This window comes from Cajanus cajan, chromosome 3, assembly GCF_000230855.2.
Source record: "Cajanus cajan strain Asha chromosome 3, NIPB_CcT2T_4, whole genome shotgun sequence".
In the NCBI taxonomy this organism is placed as follows: domain Eukaryota; kingdom Viridiplantae; phylum Streptophyta; class Magnoliopsida; order Fabales; family Fabaceae; genus Cajanus; species Cajanus cajan.
In genome coordinates this window covers 51,514,017-51,533,363 of record NC_138519.1, presented here as the reverse complement: position 1 = coordinate 51,533,363, position 19,347 = coordinate 51,514,017, and positions in this window count along the sequence as shown.

The window sequence follows — 19,347 nt, the reverse complement described above, 5'->3', positions numbered from 1 at the left end:
TTTAGACTTAGCTTGTAAACAAGCTAAACATCTAAAACAATGCCTTTGGACATCTTTTCGCATATGGGGCGCCAATAAAATTTTTCTTTTAACAAACTAAGGGTTTTCTCAACACCAAAGTGCCCCATAAGCCCACCTTCATGACTCTCTTTAATTAATAATTTCCTAATGGATCCTTGGGGTATGCATAACCTTCCTTCTTTATACAAGTACCCCTCAACCATATAGAAACCATCAAAAGCTTTTTGTTGACATTTTTTATAATTATCACTAAACTCAAGATCTTCCTCATACAATTCCCTAATATTATCAAATCCAAGAATTTGAGTACCTAGAGACACAAGCAAAGTATGTCTCCTAGATAAAGCATCAGCTACAACATTTGATTTTCCTTTCTTGAATTTAATGATATATGGAAATTGTTCAAGGAACTCTAACCATTTGGCATGCCTCTTATTTAACTTACCTTGACCTCTTAAATATTTAAGTGACTCATGGTCACTATGAATGACAAACTCTTTGGACACAAGATAGTGTTCCCAAGTTTGTAAAGCTCTAACCAATGCATACAACTCCTTGTCATAGGTTGGGTAATTGATGGAGGCACCTTTTAGTTTTTCACTAAAATAGGCAATGGGGTGTCCTCCTTGCAATAACACAGCGCCTACGCCAACTCCTGATGCATCACATTCTAGCTTAAAAGTCTTTTCAAAATTTGGTAGAGCTAAAATGGGTGCATTAGTAAGTTGATCTTTAAGTAATTGAAATGCTTGGTCATGCTTTGAAGTCCAATCAAATAAAATATCTTTTTTGACTAGCTCATTCAAGGGTGAAGAATGCTAGAGAAGTTAGGCACAAATCTTCTATAAAAACTTGCTAGTCCATGAAAACTCCTAACTTCACTAACATTTTTTGGCTTGGGCCACTCTTGAATGGCTTTGATTTTCTCGGGGTCCACTTGAACCCCATTTTTGCTTACAATGAACCCTAGGAAAACCACATGATCCACACAAAAAGTACTTTTTTCAAGATTTGCAAATAATTGGTTTTCCCTAAGGATCATCATAACTTCTCTAAGATGTCCTAAGTGATCATCTTGAGAACTACTATAGATTAATATATCATCAAAATAAACAACAACAAATTTTCCTATACACTCTCTTAAGACATGATTCATAAGCCTCATGAATGTACTTGGTGCATTGGTTAAACCAAAAGGCATAACTAGCCACTCATACAATCCAAATTTGGTCTTAAAAGCAGTTTTCCACTCATCACCCTTTTTAATTCTTATTTGGTGATAACCACTTTTAAGATCAATTTTAGAAAATATAGTAGCACCATGTAATTCATCAAGCATATCATCAAGTCTAGGGATTGGGTGCCTGTACTTGATTGTGATATTGTTAATGGCGCTACAATCACAACACATTCTCCATTTTCCATCTTTCTTGGGCACTAACAATACAGGCACAGCACAGGGACTCAAACTCTTTTGTACCCACCCTTTATTCAATAATTCATGGACTTGGTTCTCTATCTCATTAGTTTCTTGAGGATTTTTCCTATAGGCTGGTCTATTGGGTAGACTAGCCCCAGGCACAAAATCAATTTGATGTTCTATACCCCTAAAAGGAGGAAGGCCTTTTGGACCTTCACTAGGGAATATATCATCAAATTCTTTTAATAAATGAGAAACTTGAGGAGGTAAAGAACTAAGTTCAATGCTTAAATTATGACACTGAAGCACACTTTTACAAAGAAGAAGGTAAGAAGGATTTTCAACAATTAAGGTTTGTTTTAAAGTTTCTTGTTGAATTTCTTCTATAGAAAGAGATTTCTCTTCCTTCTTCTTTGAAGACTTATGCTTCTTTTCCTTTTTTTTTTTTTTTAATCAAGTTTGTTTTTTCTTCTTCTCTTTTCAATTTCATTTGTACTTGATCCTCTATCACTTGTGAAGGAGACAAAGGATGAAGTACAAATTTCTTTTCTTTGTGGGTGAAAGTGATTTCATTGGTAAGGCCATTATGCATGGTTTTCTTGTCAAATTGCCATGGCCTTCCCAACAAAATATGGCAAGCTTCCATTGGAACTATGTCACAAACCACTTAATCTTCATAGTTACCAATAGAGAACTTGACTTTCACTTGATTATTAACATTACTATCCCCATCTTCATTAATCCAATGAAGTTGATATGGTTTCGGATGGGGAATAATAGTAAGACCAAGCTTCTCTACCAACCTTGTACTACAACAATTACAACAAGACCCACTATCCACAATGAGAGAACAAGCATTATTAAGAATTTTACACCTTGTGTGAAAAATATTCTCTCTTTGTGAAAGGTGAGACTCATGAGGTTGGTTTCCTAGAAGCCTTCTAATCATTAGAAGTTGACCATCACAAGGATATGCACTTTCAATGGGATGGTCTTCCTCACTTGATTCACTGTCACTTGAAGTAGTGGAACTAGATTCATCAACACTACTATAAATGTCTTGCCCTTTCAAAATCATCACCTTTTTAGTTGCGCATTGAGAGGCTATATGTCCTCTCCCAAGATACTTAAAGCATTTGATATCACTAGTTTTGCTACCAGAAGTGACAATATTTTTATTTTTCTCATTTTTTTTTTCTTTTTCTTTGCCAAATTTCTTAGAGGTATCAAATTGACCCTCCCTCTTGTAGTCTTTCTTAACATAAGGGCTAGATTGAGTTTTTCCTTTAAAAGAAGATTTTCTCAAATTTTGTTGTTCCACCCTTATACAAAGCTGGACCAAATCATCAAGGTCCCTATAAGGGAGTAACTCAACTCTATCTCTTATGTCAAAATTAAGACCACTTAGAAATCTAGCAATGGTCAATCTTTCTTCTTCCCTTATCCCAGCCCTCATGAGATATAACTCCATTTTTTGCCTATACTCCTCAACACTCATACCTTTTTGTTGGAGTCTTTGGAGCTTATCCATAAGCTCCCTACTATAATAAGAAGGTATGTGCCTTCTTCTCATAGCACTCCTCAACTCATTCCAATAAGTGATGGGAGGATCATTGTGAAGTCTTCTCTCTCTTTCCAAGGATGTCCACCAATACATGGCTTGTCCTTGAAAAGCTAGGGTGGCTAAAGGAACTTTTCTTTCCTCACCTACTTGATGACAAGTGAAGATTTGCTCCAGTTTCATCTCCCAATCTAAGTAGGTGTCCACATTATCTTTTCCATGAAAGTAAGGGAGATCAACCCTTGATTCCCTCACTTTGGGTTCTTTAATGACTCTTCTAGGATGGGGTTGGTAATATGCATCAAGGTTTAGGCTATCCTCATTTTGGCTAGGAGAGTCATTGGAACTCTTTGTGGAACCTTTTGAGGAACTTTTTTGACTTTTGTTTTTATGTAATTTTTTTAAAAGTTTTGCTTCTTGTTGCTTAATCTTTTGAATCTCTTCTTCTAAAGCAAGAAGCTGTACTTCTCTTTCAATCTTTTCTTTTTGTTTTTGAAGTACTTCTTCATGCTTCCAAAGTTTTAGTGCTTCAACCTCCTTGACAATTTTTTTAAAACTTTTAGGAGTATCAAAGTCACTACTACTTGGAGAATGATGACTCATGATTAAACAATAAGAATTTGTATGCTATGCAAAAAGGTATAAAATATTTTTGGGATTTTCTAGGAAGGAAAATAACACTTGTTAGTCTAAGTGTACAAGTTGCACTATCAAGGGAGGTGAGCTACAAAGAGCCACTTAATAACCAAGCCTTTTCAAGTGGAAATCACTAAACTCCTTTGTGGTATCTCCAATTCCCCAAAACTTTTCACAAAAATTTTGAATTCTTTTTTTCACAATTTGTTTGTTTTTTTTTAGACTAAACTAAACGTGAGCAAGTAAATCTACACAAGTCTAGACATTTCAAGGCAGCAAAGTAAACAAAATTAAAGTTCAAACACTTAAAGGATAATCAACTTGTCGGTTTGCCCTAGGTGGAAGCTTGAAACATATGAAATTTTCAAGCCACTTCCACTAGTACTACACGTGAGAATGCTAACAAGGAGTTAGATATACCTGACCAGCTTCTTAATACTCCCTCCAAGCTTTACAAATTGATTTTAAAATACAAGAGATATTGCAAAATTTAAACTAGCCTAGAAAGCAATAAATGGCGGTTTTGGTGACCAACTAGTGACGGATTGTTGTGCAAATTTTCCAACACTTAATCAAGTGTTTAATCCGCCACTAATCCTTAAATATGATGCTACTGGACCTGCAAAAGAAACACAACAAAGAGGTTAATGGTGGCTGCCTCACAAGGTGAAAGGAATGGTCACTCAAGTGAAGGAAGTTTAGGAGAAGTTTTGGTCACTAAATTAGGTCAAATTTTTAGGTCTTAGTGTCCAAACTTTTCCTACTCTTTGTTGAGCAATGCTTGATCCTTGAGCAAGGATTTGAGGCCACTTCCAGCACAGGGAAATTATTGAAAGAAAACTAGACAAGCAATAAAAGCACAATTTGGAAAGCTTATACCAAAAGTTAAGAGTAATATGTATATATGACAAGACTCAAAGAGGTTCAACAAGTAAAACTGGAAAATAAGACTCCAAATAAAGCTAGCACTCAGTTAGGAATGTTCCTAGATAGGTACTAGAGTAGATGAACAAAACAAAAAAAATTTGAAAGCAATTGGATAAGTATAGAACAAATAGTAGTCAAAACAAATAACAAGGAATCAAGTGATTTTTCACCAATGTACACCTCTCGGCTTTTTCTATTTAAAATGCTTTCTCTATTTTTTTTTAATTCTTTATTTTTCTATATTCAAGTTAAGAGTCCAGAGAGTATATTTTCCTTTTGTTTCAAATTTTTCTAAGATTCCAAGCTATAGAAACCGAGACTACAAGTTAGCCAAAAATTAGGTCAAAATTCAAGTAAACTTGAGAAACTAGTGCACTAGTCTTTAGGTTTTGATTTGGATTCCTTATGAACTCTTTTCTTTTGATCTTTTGAACACTTTAGGCTCTTTTTTAACTCTGTTTTTCCAGCCTTAATGTATATATATTTTTTTTAAAATTTGAATCCAAAGATAATGCACTAGAAGTACTTGAAATTTTGAATCATAAATGTTTTTATAAGATTTTTCAATGGAAAGTGATTTGAAAACTTTAAGAACACAATGGAAACCTAACTCTAAGGAAACTTGCTAGGACTAATAGCAAATCATGAACACAATAAGGTAAAAGTAAAAGCACATATAGGTAGGCACATTAGAAGTATGACCGAATCAACAATGTAGACACAAAATTCAAAATAACACTAGGTTAAACATGCTATTCAAGGAATTTGCAACATATAAGGACTAAACACAAACTTCTAAGACAAAATATAGATTCAAAACCAAAATCTAAATGCAATGCATGAGGTCCAATCACGGAAACATACAAGGAATGGAGAGACTCAAAATAAACTCAAAATTAGCACAAAGCAAATAGTTCCTAAAACATTGATTGTGGAAGAAAATCAAGAACAATCAATCATGGATCTATGAATCTCAAAATATGAATTAAAACATATAGATCCGAAGAGAAACTCAAACAAGACAAGGAGAAAAACAAGAACACAAGCACAGACACAAAAACAAGATGAAGAACTTATCTCCTTGAAGACCTTGCTCTTGATACCAAAAATGATGGAGGTGAGTAGTAGGAGTGAAGCTCAAACTCTTCCTAAACTCCTCCTAGGCTCGGATCTTCTTCAATGGAGATAGAAACACACTTGAAGACTCTTGAAGATGAAGAACAATCTGCGGAAATGAAAGAAGGAAGCATCCAAGCTCATGAACTCAAAGGATTGCACACTTCAAAGGGAAGGAAAACTAGGTTTTCCTAAGGTTTTTGAAGGCATTCTCTTAGGTTTTCTCTCTTGGAATTTTCGGTGACTCTTGAGGGAATTGGCTGAAGTATTTGTTCAGGAATTCTCATATATTCTGTAACGACCCACCCTAGGCCGTCACATCAGTAACCAACCAAAATAAAATAATATAAAATAAAGAAAATAGAGCAAAAGCCAGCTACGCTAGAGTGTAATTATACAATAACATATAAATTGTTTCCAAAATATATAATATAATCTTCTATAGCAGAGTCATCATCCTTAGTAAAGTTATACAGTAATCCAAAAAGATAATATAATTACAATGTCATGAAAACATCAAAATAAGACACCCTAGGTGCTGGTCAAGCTCTAAACCTAGCCACTTCTCAAAGCAGCTATCCAAAAGACTCCTTGCTATCCCAAGGCCTCACACCTGATCTGCTCCCCCACATAGTGAGATCATCACAGTCCAAACCACATGGAAACATAAGGGTTAGCACATATAAAACCAACCATAGTATATCATAATAAAATATCATTAAACAAATATTTATCCACAGTATTTATCCAGACCAACAAGTCATTTTCAAGCTAAATATAGACCAACCCAAAATATAATGTATACACGTCCATGCCAATGTATACATATTTTATGATAATAAAATAATCCATAACCAATGTATACAATCCATACCATATGTATACATATTCCATATCCAAAACAAAGTCACACCACTGTATAATCCATGATGTAACCAACACATCCAAACCAAATGTTGGCCTCAACACCATCCAAACCAAGTGTTGATACGGTGAAACATGTCAGCAACCCATGTCCCACGCCTAACCTCTCATGGAAAATATACAGTTGGATTACGTCATCACGTAACCCTGGTGATCATGGCCACTTCATCCATCGGTATGACTCGGCCTTGCCCCCATACCGGTAGCAAATAGAATACTTAAAGGAGTACTTCAGAATCCACCTAACATCTGAAGTGGTTTATCATATAATCTTTGGAAAAGTTCCACATTGGAATCCTCACCATGGGATTCCCAAATTTCATATTTTTCCAAAGATTATATCCTGATCTCACCAAGAGATCTAATCCATACCATAACCTTACTCGTTTAAGTCCTATTTACTTTTCCAAACCACATACACATAGCATATTCCATAATTAAACATAACCATAACCATGCCAATTTGTCAATATAATAATAATATAAATAATTAAATATCCAAAACAACCATCAATTGATCCAAATTATACTATATGAAATGAAAATCTCCACATAAGATAGCATATTAAAATTATACTATTCCTATCATGCTCATATATACTAGATTAATTTTATAAGCACTACCCTTACTTGTATAAACCTGAACTGAAACTCGGGCAGAACCTCCTCCTCTCTCTTCTCTTTCTCTCTCTCTAAGATTTTCACTTCCCTCAGTATATTTTTTTTCACCCCCTGGCCCCTATTTATAGGCAACCAGAGTCACCCGGAACGGCCCGTATTGAATTCGGAACGGCCCGTTCCGAATCTTTCAAATGTACGCAAATTTTTAAATTGGAACGGCCCGTTCCAAAATCGGAACGGCCCGTTCCCAAAAAGCAGAACGACCCGTTCTAAAATCAGAACGGCCCGTTCCGAGACTCATCCAGAACGGCCCGTTCTCCTTCCGGAACGGCCCGTTCTCCCTTCAGAATGGCCCGTTCCAAAGTCAGAACGGCCTGTTCTCCTTTTGGAACGGCCCGTTCTGGGCCCGTTCTCACTAAAAATTGTTAGTAAAATTTTTAAGCTTGGAACGGCCCGTTTTGCTTTTGGAACGGCCCGTTCCAAGTTTCCAAAACACCCCTTAAATTTTTTTTTTTAAAATTGCGAAAATGCCATCAGTAATAAAATTACAAGAATACCCCTATACCTTTATAAAATTTACGAAAATGCCATTGATAATTAATAATAAAAAAAATGGGTATTACATATTCAAAAGTGTCTTTACAAGGAGGGAAGAGATACAATTATAGGAGGCAAATTAGGTCAAACTTGGCGGCAACCAAGTAGGCAAAGTTGGCGCCAAGTTTGAATTTCAAATTTTGAATTTGAAATTCAAACTTTGGCCACTCACATGCTTAAACCGGATTTCTACCTTCATTTAGGTGTCATTTAGGAGTGATTTGAAGTGGATTTGAGCTCACATGGCCGGAACTACTACATGCCATTCATGTGACTCAAATTCATCTCAAATTACCTCGAAATGATGCATAAATGAAACCTAATTCTCCTATTAATGTATTCTTCATATAATCCTAATCTAATGACCGAAATACATTGGTCTAATGAATACAATGAATAGGAAAAAATATAAGAAGAAGAATGAGCCCAATATTGGGTATCAAAAGCCCAAAGCTCAAGAAGCCCAAAATTAAGCCCAAGACACCTAAACCCTAATCTATGGTCAAAATACAAGACCAACAACAAAGTAAATTCCTATAATAAGAAAATACAATTAAACATGGTGTTCAATCAATTAAAAACCCAAGTGAGGAGCACCCTAGGCCCACCAAGCCCATTGGGCCCACTAAGCTCTGAAGCAGTCAAATCTTCAAGTAACCTCCTGGCCATTGCTCTAGTGGTTGGGCCTTTAGCCCATGCTCTTCCATCACTTCTTGATTATACCCCTTAGCCACTAACCTTGCCTTATTTCTTATAATAATTCCAAATTCATCAAGCTTATGTCTAAAAAGCCACTTGGTTCCTATAATTGGATAATCAGTTGGTAATGGCACTAAATCCCATACTTCATTTCTTCCAAACTGATTTAGTTTCTCTTGCAAAGCCATTAACCAATGTTCATCTTGTAGTGCTTCATCTATAGTCTTAGGTTTAACTTGTGAAACAAAAGCCACATCATCACAAATATTCTTGATCTCTCTTCTAGTTGACACTCCCTTACCAATGTTTCCAATTATATTTTCCATTGATAAGTACCTAGAAGTTTTCCATTCCTTAGGAAATTGTTCACTTGTATTCCCAGTGGTTTCATTTGATTCACTCTCTTTAGGCTTTTCATTAGGTTCACTTTCTAATGGAGGTTGATCAAGCAAATCAGTCAAGTCTTCTATTTCAATTTGCTTTGTCTCTTGTTTGTTAGTCTCATCAAACACAACATGAACTGATTCTTCAACAATTAGAGTTCTCTTGTTATATACTCTATAGGCTTTGCTATTTGTAGAATATCCTAAAAGGATTGCCTCATCAGCTTTTGCATCAACATTTCCAAGTTGCTCTTTGCCATTGTTAGCACAAAACACTTACACCCAAATACTCTAAAATATGAAATATTAGGCTTCCTCCCATTATAAATTTCATAGGGTGTTTTCTTTAGTATGGGTCGGATCAGAACTTTGTTTAACACATGAAAAACAGTGTTAATAACATCAGCCAAAAAATATTTTGGTAATTTGGTCGCATTCAACATAGTCTTTACTAATTCCTCAAGAGACCTATTTTTCCTTTCAACAACCCCATTTTGTTGAGGTGTCTAGGTGTTGAAAAATAATGATTAATACCATGCTCCTCACAAAATTTTTGGAACATTATGTTTTGGAATTCACCTCCATGGTCACTTCTAATTGAGTTGATGTTTGTGTTCTTTTCATTTTGAACAAGCTTGGCAAATTTCTTAAAAGCATGAAAAGCTTTATTTTTGTTTGCAAGACACATAACCCAGGTGAATCTTGAATAGTCATCTACAATAACTAACCCATAGTAGTTCCCACCTAGGCTCATGGTTCTTGAAGGACCAAACAAATCCATGTGAATTAATTGTAAAGATCTAGTAGTTCAAATCTGATTTTTGCTTTTAAAGCTAGCCTTCAGTTGCTTGCCCTTTTGACAAGCATCACATAGTTTGTCCTTGCTAAACTTGAGTTTAGGTAATCCTATCATTAACTCCTTTCTTCTAAGTTTGTTTAAGTGATCCATGTGAATATGTGTAGCTCTCCTATGCCAAGGCCAAATGTTGTCTTCTTTGGTCATTAAGCACTTGGTGTTGGAAATTGTTATTGAGTGTTCTAAGTCAAGCATGTATAAGTTGTCAATTCTTTTTCCGATGAATCTAATTTCTTTTGTCTTTTTATCACAGATCAAGAAACAAGTATTATCAAATTCAATTTTAAAACCTTTATCACTAAGTTGACTTATACTCAGCAAATTATGTTTCAGCCCTTCAACAAGCAATACATTCTCAATCAATGTTAGGGATGAGGAGTTACCAATGTTACCATGACCAAGAATTCTCCCTTTGTTGTTGTCACCGTAAGTAACAAACTCTTCATTCTTCAATTTCATACTTGAGAATTTTGAAGGATCTCCGGTCATATGCCTTGAGCAGCCACTATCAAGATACCATAATAAGCTTTTGGCTCTCAAGCATTCCTATAACAAAGATCAGAATCAATTTAGGTACCCATGTGAAGGGTCCTTGTTGGTTAGTTCTCAGCCTTTGGCTTATTTTAATCCAAACCATTTCTTCATTTGGAACTCCATACTTCCTAGAGTAGCAGTTCCTTATTGTATGACCTTTCTTACAACAATAATAATAACAAGTTGTTTGTCTAATGAAATTGCCTTTGTATTTTCTGAAAACTTGGTTTTTATTAAAAACTACTTCTCTTGATTTTAATGGCATGTTCATGGTTTGATCAAAGCCAAGTCCACTTCTATCAAAAGTATTTTTTTGTCTTCCCAAAATGATATTAAATTTGCATTTCCATTTGTGAATTTGCAAGAGTAATTTTCAAATCAGCATTTTTGTTTTCCAAAGTCTTGTAATTTTCAAAAAAACCTTTCGAAGAAGGGGAGGTTTCACAATGAGCTTCAATAAAGTTCAAAATAGTTTGAAGATTGTCATGCTTCCTCTTTCTTGTTAGTCTTCTTGTTGAACTTGTAAGGGGAATTCCTTTTCTTTCTTAGGAATTTTCTAAACTTTTTCACCAGCAAGTTGAAGTTCTATGTTTCAGAATCTTTGGAGCTTGATTCTTCACACACTTCTTTGGCTTTGACTGATTTAAAGGCTATTAGTGACACTCCCTTGCCCTTTTGTCCTGCTGTTCATTTTCCTCAAATATGTGCAGCTTTTGCTCATGCTCTCTTAGCTTTCCAAAATAGTAGCAAGGGTAAATGTAGTCAAGTCCTTTGATTCTTCTATGGTAGTTAGAGCTGTCAAAATAGGCTTGGCCCGGTGGCCAACCCGACTCACCACGGGTTTGAGCCGGGTTGGGTTGAAAAAAATTTGAAAATTTCAATACGGTTCAAATTTGAACCCGGCTCACTAACAACCCGGCTCACCCGGGTTGAACCCGTGGTGAGCTGGGCTGGCCCACCAACCCGTGATTAATTTTTTTTTTTGAAAAAATACAATAATTATTGGGCTATGGTGCAGTCCAACATGAGACAATAATAATTTAATGTTGGATTGTGATTTGTAATTTTTATGATTTTGGATTGTATTTGATGTTTAAGATGATTTTGGATTATATTTGAAGTTTAAGATGATTTTGGATTATATTTATCTATTTGAGATTATTTAGATTTGATTTGATTGTATTTAAAATTATCATTTAATGTTTGGGATGAATAATTCATTTATGGGTGTCTTAATTAAGAATTTTTGATTTTTAAAATAAGTTTAAATTTTTTGGCTTTAGTTGTATATTAAGAAAAAAAAATGTAAAAAATTATTTTTTTTAAAGGTGAGCCAACCCGTTTAACCCACCAACCCGTGGTGGGCCGGGCCGGGTTTAGTTTTTTTGAGCTAACTGATAAATGAGCCGGGTTGGGTTGGCCCAGCAAATGGCCAACCCGTGGTGGGCCGGGCCGGGTTTAGTTTTTTTGAGCTAACTGATAAATGAGCCGGGTTGGGTTGGCCCAGCAAATGGCCAACCCGTGGTGGGCCGGGCCGGGCTGGGCTAGGTAGCCCGTTTTGACAGCTCTGATGGCAGTGACCTTTGCTTGCCATCATCTCTCCAAGCATTGCAGCACTTTCAGATTTAATTCCTCTTCTTCAAATTTCCTACCAAGATCAACAAGGTGATTTATCAAGTGTGTAAATCTCTTTTGAAAATCAGAAATTGATTCACCATTGTTCATTCTCAAAAATTCATATTCTCTTATGAGAGTATGCTTTTTAGATCTCTTTACATGACTTGTTCCTTCATGAGTGACTTGCAAAGTGTCCCACATTTCTTTAGCAGATTTGTATTGAGAATTTCTAAAAAACTCATCAATAGACATTGCAGATGTAATGATGTTCTTTGCTCTATAGTCATATTGAGCTTTTTTTTCTCTCATCATCACTCCACTGACTCCAATGTTTTCCCTCTTCCCATCATCATCTTTGGTCAAAGGGATATAGGGTCCATTTTCAATTGCATCCCACATAGCAATGTCAATTGCTTCAATGAAAATTCTCATCTTAATTTTCCAGTAGACATAGTTTTCACCATTGAAAATAGGAGGTCTACGAATAGACACACCCTCACCATAAGGTAGGTTGTTATTGGCCATTTTTGAAATCTTGAATAATACTCAAGAACATTGTTCTAGATACCAATTGTTAGAAAAGAATGGCTCAATCCAATAGGGGGGTGAGTTGGATTCTATGACACTTTAAAACTTTTCAGAGTTCTTAGGATCTTCATTTCAATTCAAACCTTTCTAATATGAATTTTCAAAGAAGTTCCTTAAAAGACTTGTTAATGAAAATGAGTCCTATATGCTTTCTTGATTAATCTTTAATAGGATTCAATGTTAAGAGCAATGAATATGTAACACTTTGATTCAGTTTAAAGCAATGTTGTGCATACAAACATGTTATTCAAGAATAATCTCTTCAACACACAACCAAGATATTACTCAAAGTAAAAGATAAGGGTAAGAGAAGATTGCACAAGTCTTTTATCCTGGTTCAGCCACTCCACATGTGACCTACATCCAGTCCACAATCATATCCTGATCAAGATTTGTTCCACTATCTTAATGAAGAAGTTTTACAAGCATACCACACATGCATACACTCCTACATTCAGGATAATCACTTTCTTGACCCCAAGAAAGCACTCCTTGTAGAAACCCACTACAAGAATTCCTTTCCACTTGAGACACCTACTCAAGATTTACAATTATTCACAAAGAATTAAAGAAACGAATTCACCTGGAAACTGAACAAATCAGATAGTGAAATCAGAAGCAAATCTTAATCTTTTTCTTTTCACGAATGTGATGATGATGATGATCTTTTCTCAAAGCATTTCGAAAACATTTTATATTGGTTTCACAAAGAAAACACTCCAAGAAGGTCACAAAGACTTTACAATAACATTTTTCTCTTTTTGATTCTCTGTTCTATCTTGTTCTAAATTTTCAAAATGTAAGAACTATTTATAACATTTTCAGAACCAGGTAATCGATTATTTTAAAGGATAATTGATTATTTTGTTCTTCATGATTTTTGGAAATGAACCAAGAACAGAATAATTGATTATTTTGCAGGATAATCGATTATTCTAGAGAGTGCTTCCTGGGATAATCGATTATTTCACAAATAATCATTTATTACAGCAAGGCATCCTTTTCACCTGTTGCTAGAATAATCGATTTTATTTAATGATAATCGATTATTTTGAGTCAGTTTTCAAAAATTTTGTTTTATGTGTCAAAATAACTTTTCAAGTTTCTAACTCATCATCATACTCACTCTTAGTCAGATTAGATAAAGATTAACCCATGCACAAAGTACACACATGCAAAATAAGCTCAACAAAACAATACAATTTATGAGCTACTCGTATTACACAACATAATAGCCATATTTTCTTCTTGACTTTGTTTTTGACTTGTTGATGTCCTTGGTCAGCTTTGATTCTCAGAATCCACACTTTGTTATCATCAAAATCTTCATTTTCCAGGTTTGAGTTGATTCACCACTCCATGAATCTCAACAATAGGTTTGAGTTGATTCACCACTCCATGAATCTCAACACCTGATGGAAGAAGTAGGAGAAGTGATGATTGATCCTCTCCTTAGCTCCTCTTAGGCACGGATCTTCTTTAAAAGAGATAAAACCAAAGTGATGAACACTTTAGAAGGAGAAGAACTTGCGGAATGGAAGGCCTAAACCTTAGAAGGAAGTATCCAAGCTCAAGCAATCAAGAGATTGCTCACTTCAAAGAGAAGAAACTAGGGTTTCCTAAGGTGTTTGAAGGCACTCTCTCTTGCTCTCTCTTAGAACTCGGTGACTCTTGAAGAATTGCTGAAAATTCAATCAGAAATTCAATATCATCAAAAGTGTTTGTAAAAGGTGGGAAAGATACATTTATAGGTGAAAAACTAGGTCAAATTGGCACCAATCTGAGTTAGCATAGTTGGCGCCAAGTTTGAATTTCAAATTTGAATTTGAAATTCAAACTTTGGCCATCCATGTGACTAATCCGGTTGGTACCTTCATCCTAATGTCATTTGGGAGTTATTTGATGTGAATTTAGAGCTCACATGGCCGGATCCTCTCCATGCAATTTATGTGACTCAAATTCAAATCAAATCACTTCTAAATGACATAAAAATGAATCCTAATGCACCTATTAATGTATACTTCATATAAACCTAATCTAAGGACCTAAATACATTGTTCAAAGGAATACAATGAATAGGAAAAATTATAAGAAGAAGAATGAGCCTAATATTGGGTATCAAAAGCCCAAAGCCTAAGAAACCCAAATACAAGCCCAAAAGCATAAACCCTAGTGTATGGTCAAAATACAAGACCAAAAATCAAAGTAACTTCCTATGCTAAGAAATGTAATAAAACATGGTGTTTATTCAAGTAAGGTCCAAGTGAGAAGCACCTAAGGCCCACCAAGCCCATTGGGCCCACTAAGCTCTAAAGCAGACAAGTCTTCAAGTAATCTTCTGGCCATAGCTCTAGTGGTTGGGCCTTTATCCCATGCTCTTCCATCATTCCCTCCCTCTTGAGAAGGATTCGTCCTCGAATCTGAAGACTCTTCCTCATCATCACTAGCACCTACAAAAGGTTTGAGATCACTAACATTAAAAGTAGGGCTTACTCCATAATTAGAGGGTAAATCAAGTCTATAAGCATTATCATTGATATGCTATAAGACCTAAAAGGGACCATCTCCTCTAGGACTGAGTTTGGACTTCCTTTGTTTTGGAAAACGTTCTTTTCTTAAATGAAGCCAAACCCAATCTCCTTCCTCGAAGATCATAGATCTTTTGCCTTTATTTCCTTGTTGGGCATATTTCTCATTTTGGAGTTGAATATGAGTTTTAATCCGTTCATGAAGTTTCTTAACAAAATCAGCTCTTGAAGCCCCTTCCTTATGAATGAAATGTTCAACGTTGGGAAGAGGTATCAAGTCTAAAGGAGTCAAAGGATTAAAACCATACACAGCTTCAAAAGGAGAAATATTGGTAGTTTTGTGGACTACCCTATTATAGGAAAATTCAATGTGAGGCAAATACTCATCCCAATATTTGTGATTGCTCTTTAGGACTGCCCTAAGCATAGTAGACAGAGACCTATTAACTACCTCAGTTTGGCCATCTGTTTGAGGATGACAAGTAGTTGAAAAGAGGAGCTTGGTTCCTAGTCTTGACCATAAGACACGCCAAAAGTGGCTTAGGAACTTAGTATCTCTATCTGAAACTATTGTCCTAGGAAGTCCATGAAGTTTAACCACATCTTTAAAGAAGAGTTTTGCAATGTTGCTTGCATCATCTACTTTGTGGCATGGAATGAAATGAGCCATTTTACTAAAACGGTCCACAACCACAAAGATAGAATCCATTCCCCTTTGGGTTCTAGGTAAACCTAGCACAAAATCCATGCTAATATCTACCCAAGGGGAAGAAACAACAGGTAAAGGTGTGTATGTACCATGAGGCATAGACTTGGCTTGTAAACATGCCAAACATCTAAAACAATGCCTTCGGACATCCTTTCGCATATGGGGCCAATAAAATTTTTCTTTTAGCAAACTAAGGGTTTTATCAACTCCAAAGTGCCCCATAAGCCCACCTTCATGACTCTTTTTAATTAATAATTTCCTAATGGATCCTTGGGGTATACATAACCTTCCTTCTTTGTACAAATACCCCTCATCCATATAGAAACCATTAAAAGCTTTTTGTTGGCATTTTTTATAATTATCACCAAACTCAAGATCTTCCTCATACAACTCCCTAATATTATCAAATCCAAGAATTTGAGTACCTAGAGACACAAGCAAAGTATGCCTTCTAGATAAAGCATCAGCCACAATATTTGATTTTCCTTTCTTGAATTTAATAATATATGGAAATTGTTCAAGGAACTCTAACCATTTGGCATGCCTCTTATTTAACTTACCTTGACCTCTTAAATATTTAAGTGACTCATGGTCACTATGGATAACAAACTCTTTGGACACTAGATAGTGTTCCCAAGTTTGTAAAGCCCTAACCAAGGCATATAACTCCTTGTCATAGGTGGGGTAATTGAGGGAGGCACCTTTTAGTTTTTCACTAAAATATGCAATGGGGTGTCCTCCTTGCAATAACACAGCGCCTATGCCAACTCCTGATGCATCACATTTTAGCTCAAAAGTTTTTTCAAAATTTGGTAGAGCTAGTATGGGTGCATTAGTAAGTTGATCCTTAAGAAGTTGAAATGCTTGGTTATGCTTTGAAGTCCATTCAAATAAAATATCTTTTTTAACAAGCTCATTCAAGGGTGAAGCAATGCTAGAGAAGTTAGGCACAAATCTTCTATAAAATCTTCCTAATCCATGAAAACTCCTAACTTCACTAACAATTTTAGGCTTGGGCCACTCTTGAATGACTTTGATTTTCTCGGGGTCCACACGAACCCCATCTTTGCTTACAATGAACCCTAGGAAAACCACATGATCCACACAAAAAGTACATTTTTCAAGATTTGCAAATAAGTGGTTTTTCCTAAGGATCATCAAAACTTCTCTAAGATGTCCTAAATGATCATCTTGAGACCTACTATAGATTAAGATGTCATCAAAATAAACAACAACAAATTTACCTATACACTCTCTCAAGACATGATTCATAAGCCTCATGAATGTACTTGGTGCATTAGTTAAACCAAAAGGCATAACTAACCACTCATATAATCCAAATTTGGTTTTAAAAGCAGTTTTCCACTCATCACCCTCTTTGAGTCTTATTTGGTGATAACCACTCTTAAGATCAATTTTAGAAAATATAGTAGCACCATGTAATTCATCAAGCATATAATCAAGTCTAGGGATTGGGTGCCTGTACTTGATTGTGATATTGTTAATGGCCCTACAATCACTAACAATACAGGCATAGTACAGGGACTCAAACTCTTTTGCACCCACCCCTTATCCAATAACTCTTGGACTTGGTTCTCTACCTCCTTAGTTTCCTGAGGATTTGTCCTATAGGCTTGATGGAAATCTAATCCCTAAGGATCCCTTTGGAAGAGGTAAGACCAAGAAGGGTGAAGGGTAATCCAAGGATGCTCACACTTGAAGACCATTGGGCCTTTAACTAGGTCCATGGTTAGGAGGCTAGACGAGGCTTTTAGAGAGGAGGTGCTTCTTAGACCTATGCTCAATATGAGTATTGAGTATGATTCCTCTTGTTAGTCTCATAGTCTCTATTGTAAATACATTGTATAGTTTGATTTCTTGTACCTTGTATATAGTAGATACTTGTATAGGTGTATTTTTGCCTTTGTATTTGTGAGGCACTTTATTTCTTTTTTAGTAGCTATTGTATATTGTTTCTAGGGTAGGTTACTTGGGCACTTTGACTCCATTTAACCTAACCTAGAAATACATTCTTTTCTTATTTTTCTAGTAGTAGGATTGGGAGTGGCATTAGCAAGCTAGAGAGTGCCATTAGCAAGCTAGAGAGTGTTACTAGCAATTTAGCCAAAAGGTGGTCCTAGGCTAAAATTTACAAATTGGACTCATTTTACTCCTAATTTTTCATAGATTTGATTTAGCTAGGTTTTATTTACATTGGATGAACCTAACTAAACCAAATTATCAATTTCAAAACCGGTTGGAGTAAATTAAGTCCAAAGAGCCGCCCACCTAGATGTGTTCACACTTGTGTTCACACTTGGCCAAATAGCTTGGTTCTTCTCAAGCTTGGAAGCTTGAAGCACAAGCTTCTCCTTAGCTAGCTTACCAAGCAAGCTAAGTGAGGAGCTTGCTCTCCAAGCCTCTAGACCATGAGTGGTTAGCTAGACCTTACCATGGTTCCTAGTGAACCATGGTTAAGACTAGCTTACTCTCCAAGCTTCCTACTCCTATATTTTCGTTTTTCCCTCTTTGTAAAACACTTTTGGATGTATTGAGATTTCATTTCTGAAATATTGTTCAGATTTCTCTCTTCTAAAAGTCCCTAAACCTCTTTGATATTCATCCAATTCTCTTATCCCTTCATAGAAGAGTGTGGTGAGAATTGAAGTGGCTTATCTCTTCATCAAGGAGTGGCGCCTCTTGGGAGTATTCTCCACCAAATCGTGGTGGTTCTAAGGTCTCCTCCTCCTTTGGAGACCTTAGCCAAGCCTAGGAAGAATCAAGGAGCCAAAGATCTAGGGAGGAACTTGAAGAGGATTCACATCAATCCGGATTCTCCAAGCAAGTTTCTATCATTTGGTATCAAGAGCTAGGTCTCCTTGGTAAATTTGTTCCTAAGCTTCTTGTCTTGTTTTTGTTCGGTTCAAATTATCTTATATTGTGTCTAAACTGTTACTATATGTGTTTGCTTTTGTTGTCTTGAGTTTGTGCGCCTTCAGTGGTTCTTGTGTCACATCTACGAATCTATAGAACACACTCACTTTGTCTTGCTTGTTTTTGGTTCATCTTCTAAATTCTTGTGAATCAATCTTTGTGTGTGCCTTAGGTATTCTTTGTATGTCTTTTTAAATGTTTTAGGATTGCTTTTATCTTCCTTTGGACTCCTATAAATTCGGACTAAAAAGAAACTCCTAAAAAGAAATAAGAATACAAGCATTTTTCATTTCTTAATCTACTAGTTTTGTCTTAGAGACATGTGTAGTTGTTTTTCTTGTCATTAAATCCTTGTTGTGCTTTTTTTTTTATAAATCTAAATGTGTTAACCTCTGTTCATATATGGTGTCATTTCTGGTTGAACATTAATAATTCTTAGAGTGCTCATAAAATGATTCCAATGCATGTTATTAGACCTAACATGTTCTAGAGTCAATTTTTTGTGAACTTCAATTGCTATTTGTTTCTTAGCAATTTGTGACCAGAAATTCCTTGTGTGTCTTGTGCTTGTTTTGAAAAAAAGAAAAATGAGTTAGAAGTGTATTGAAAACGAAAATCAAAGTGTACAAAAGATAAGAACAAACTAGTATCAAAACTAGTAACATTTTTGTGTTGA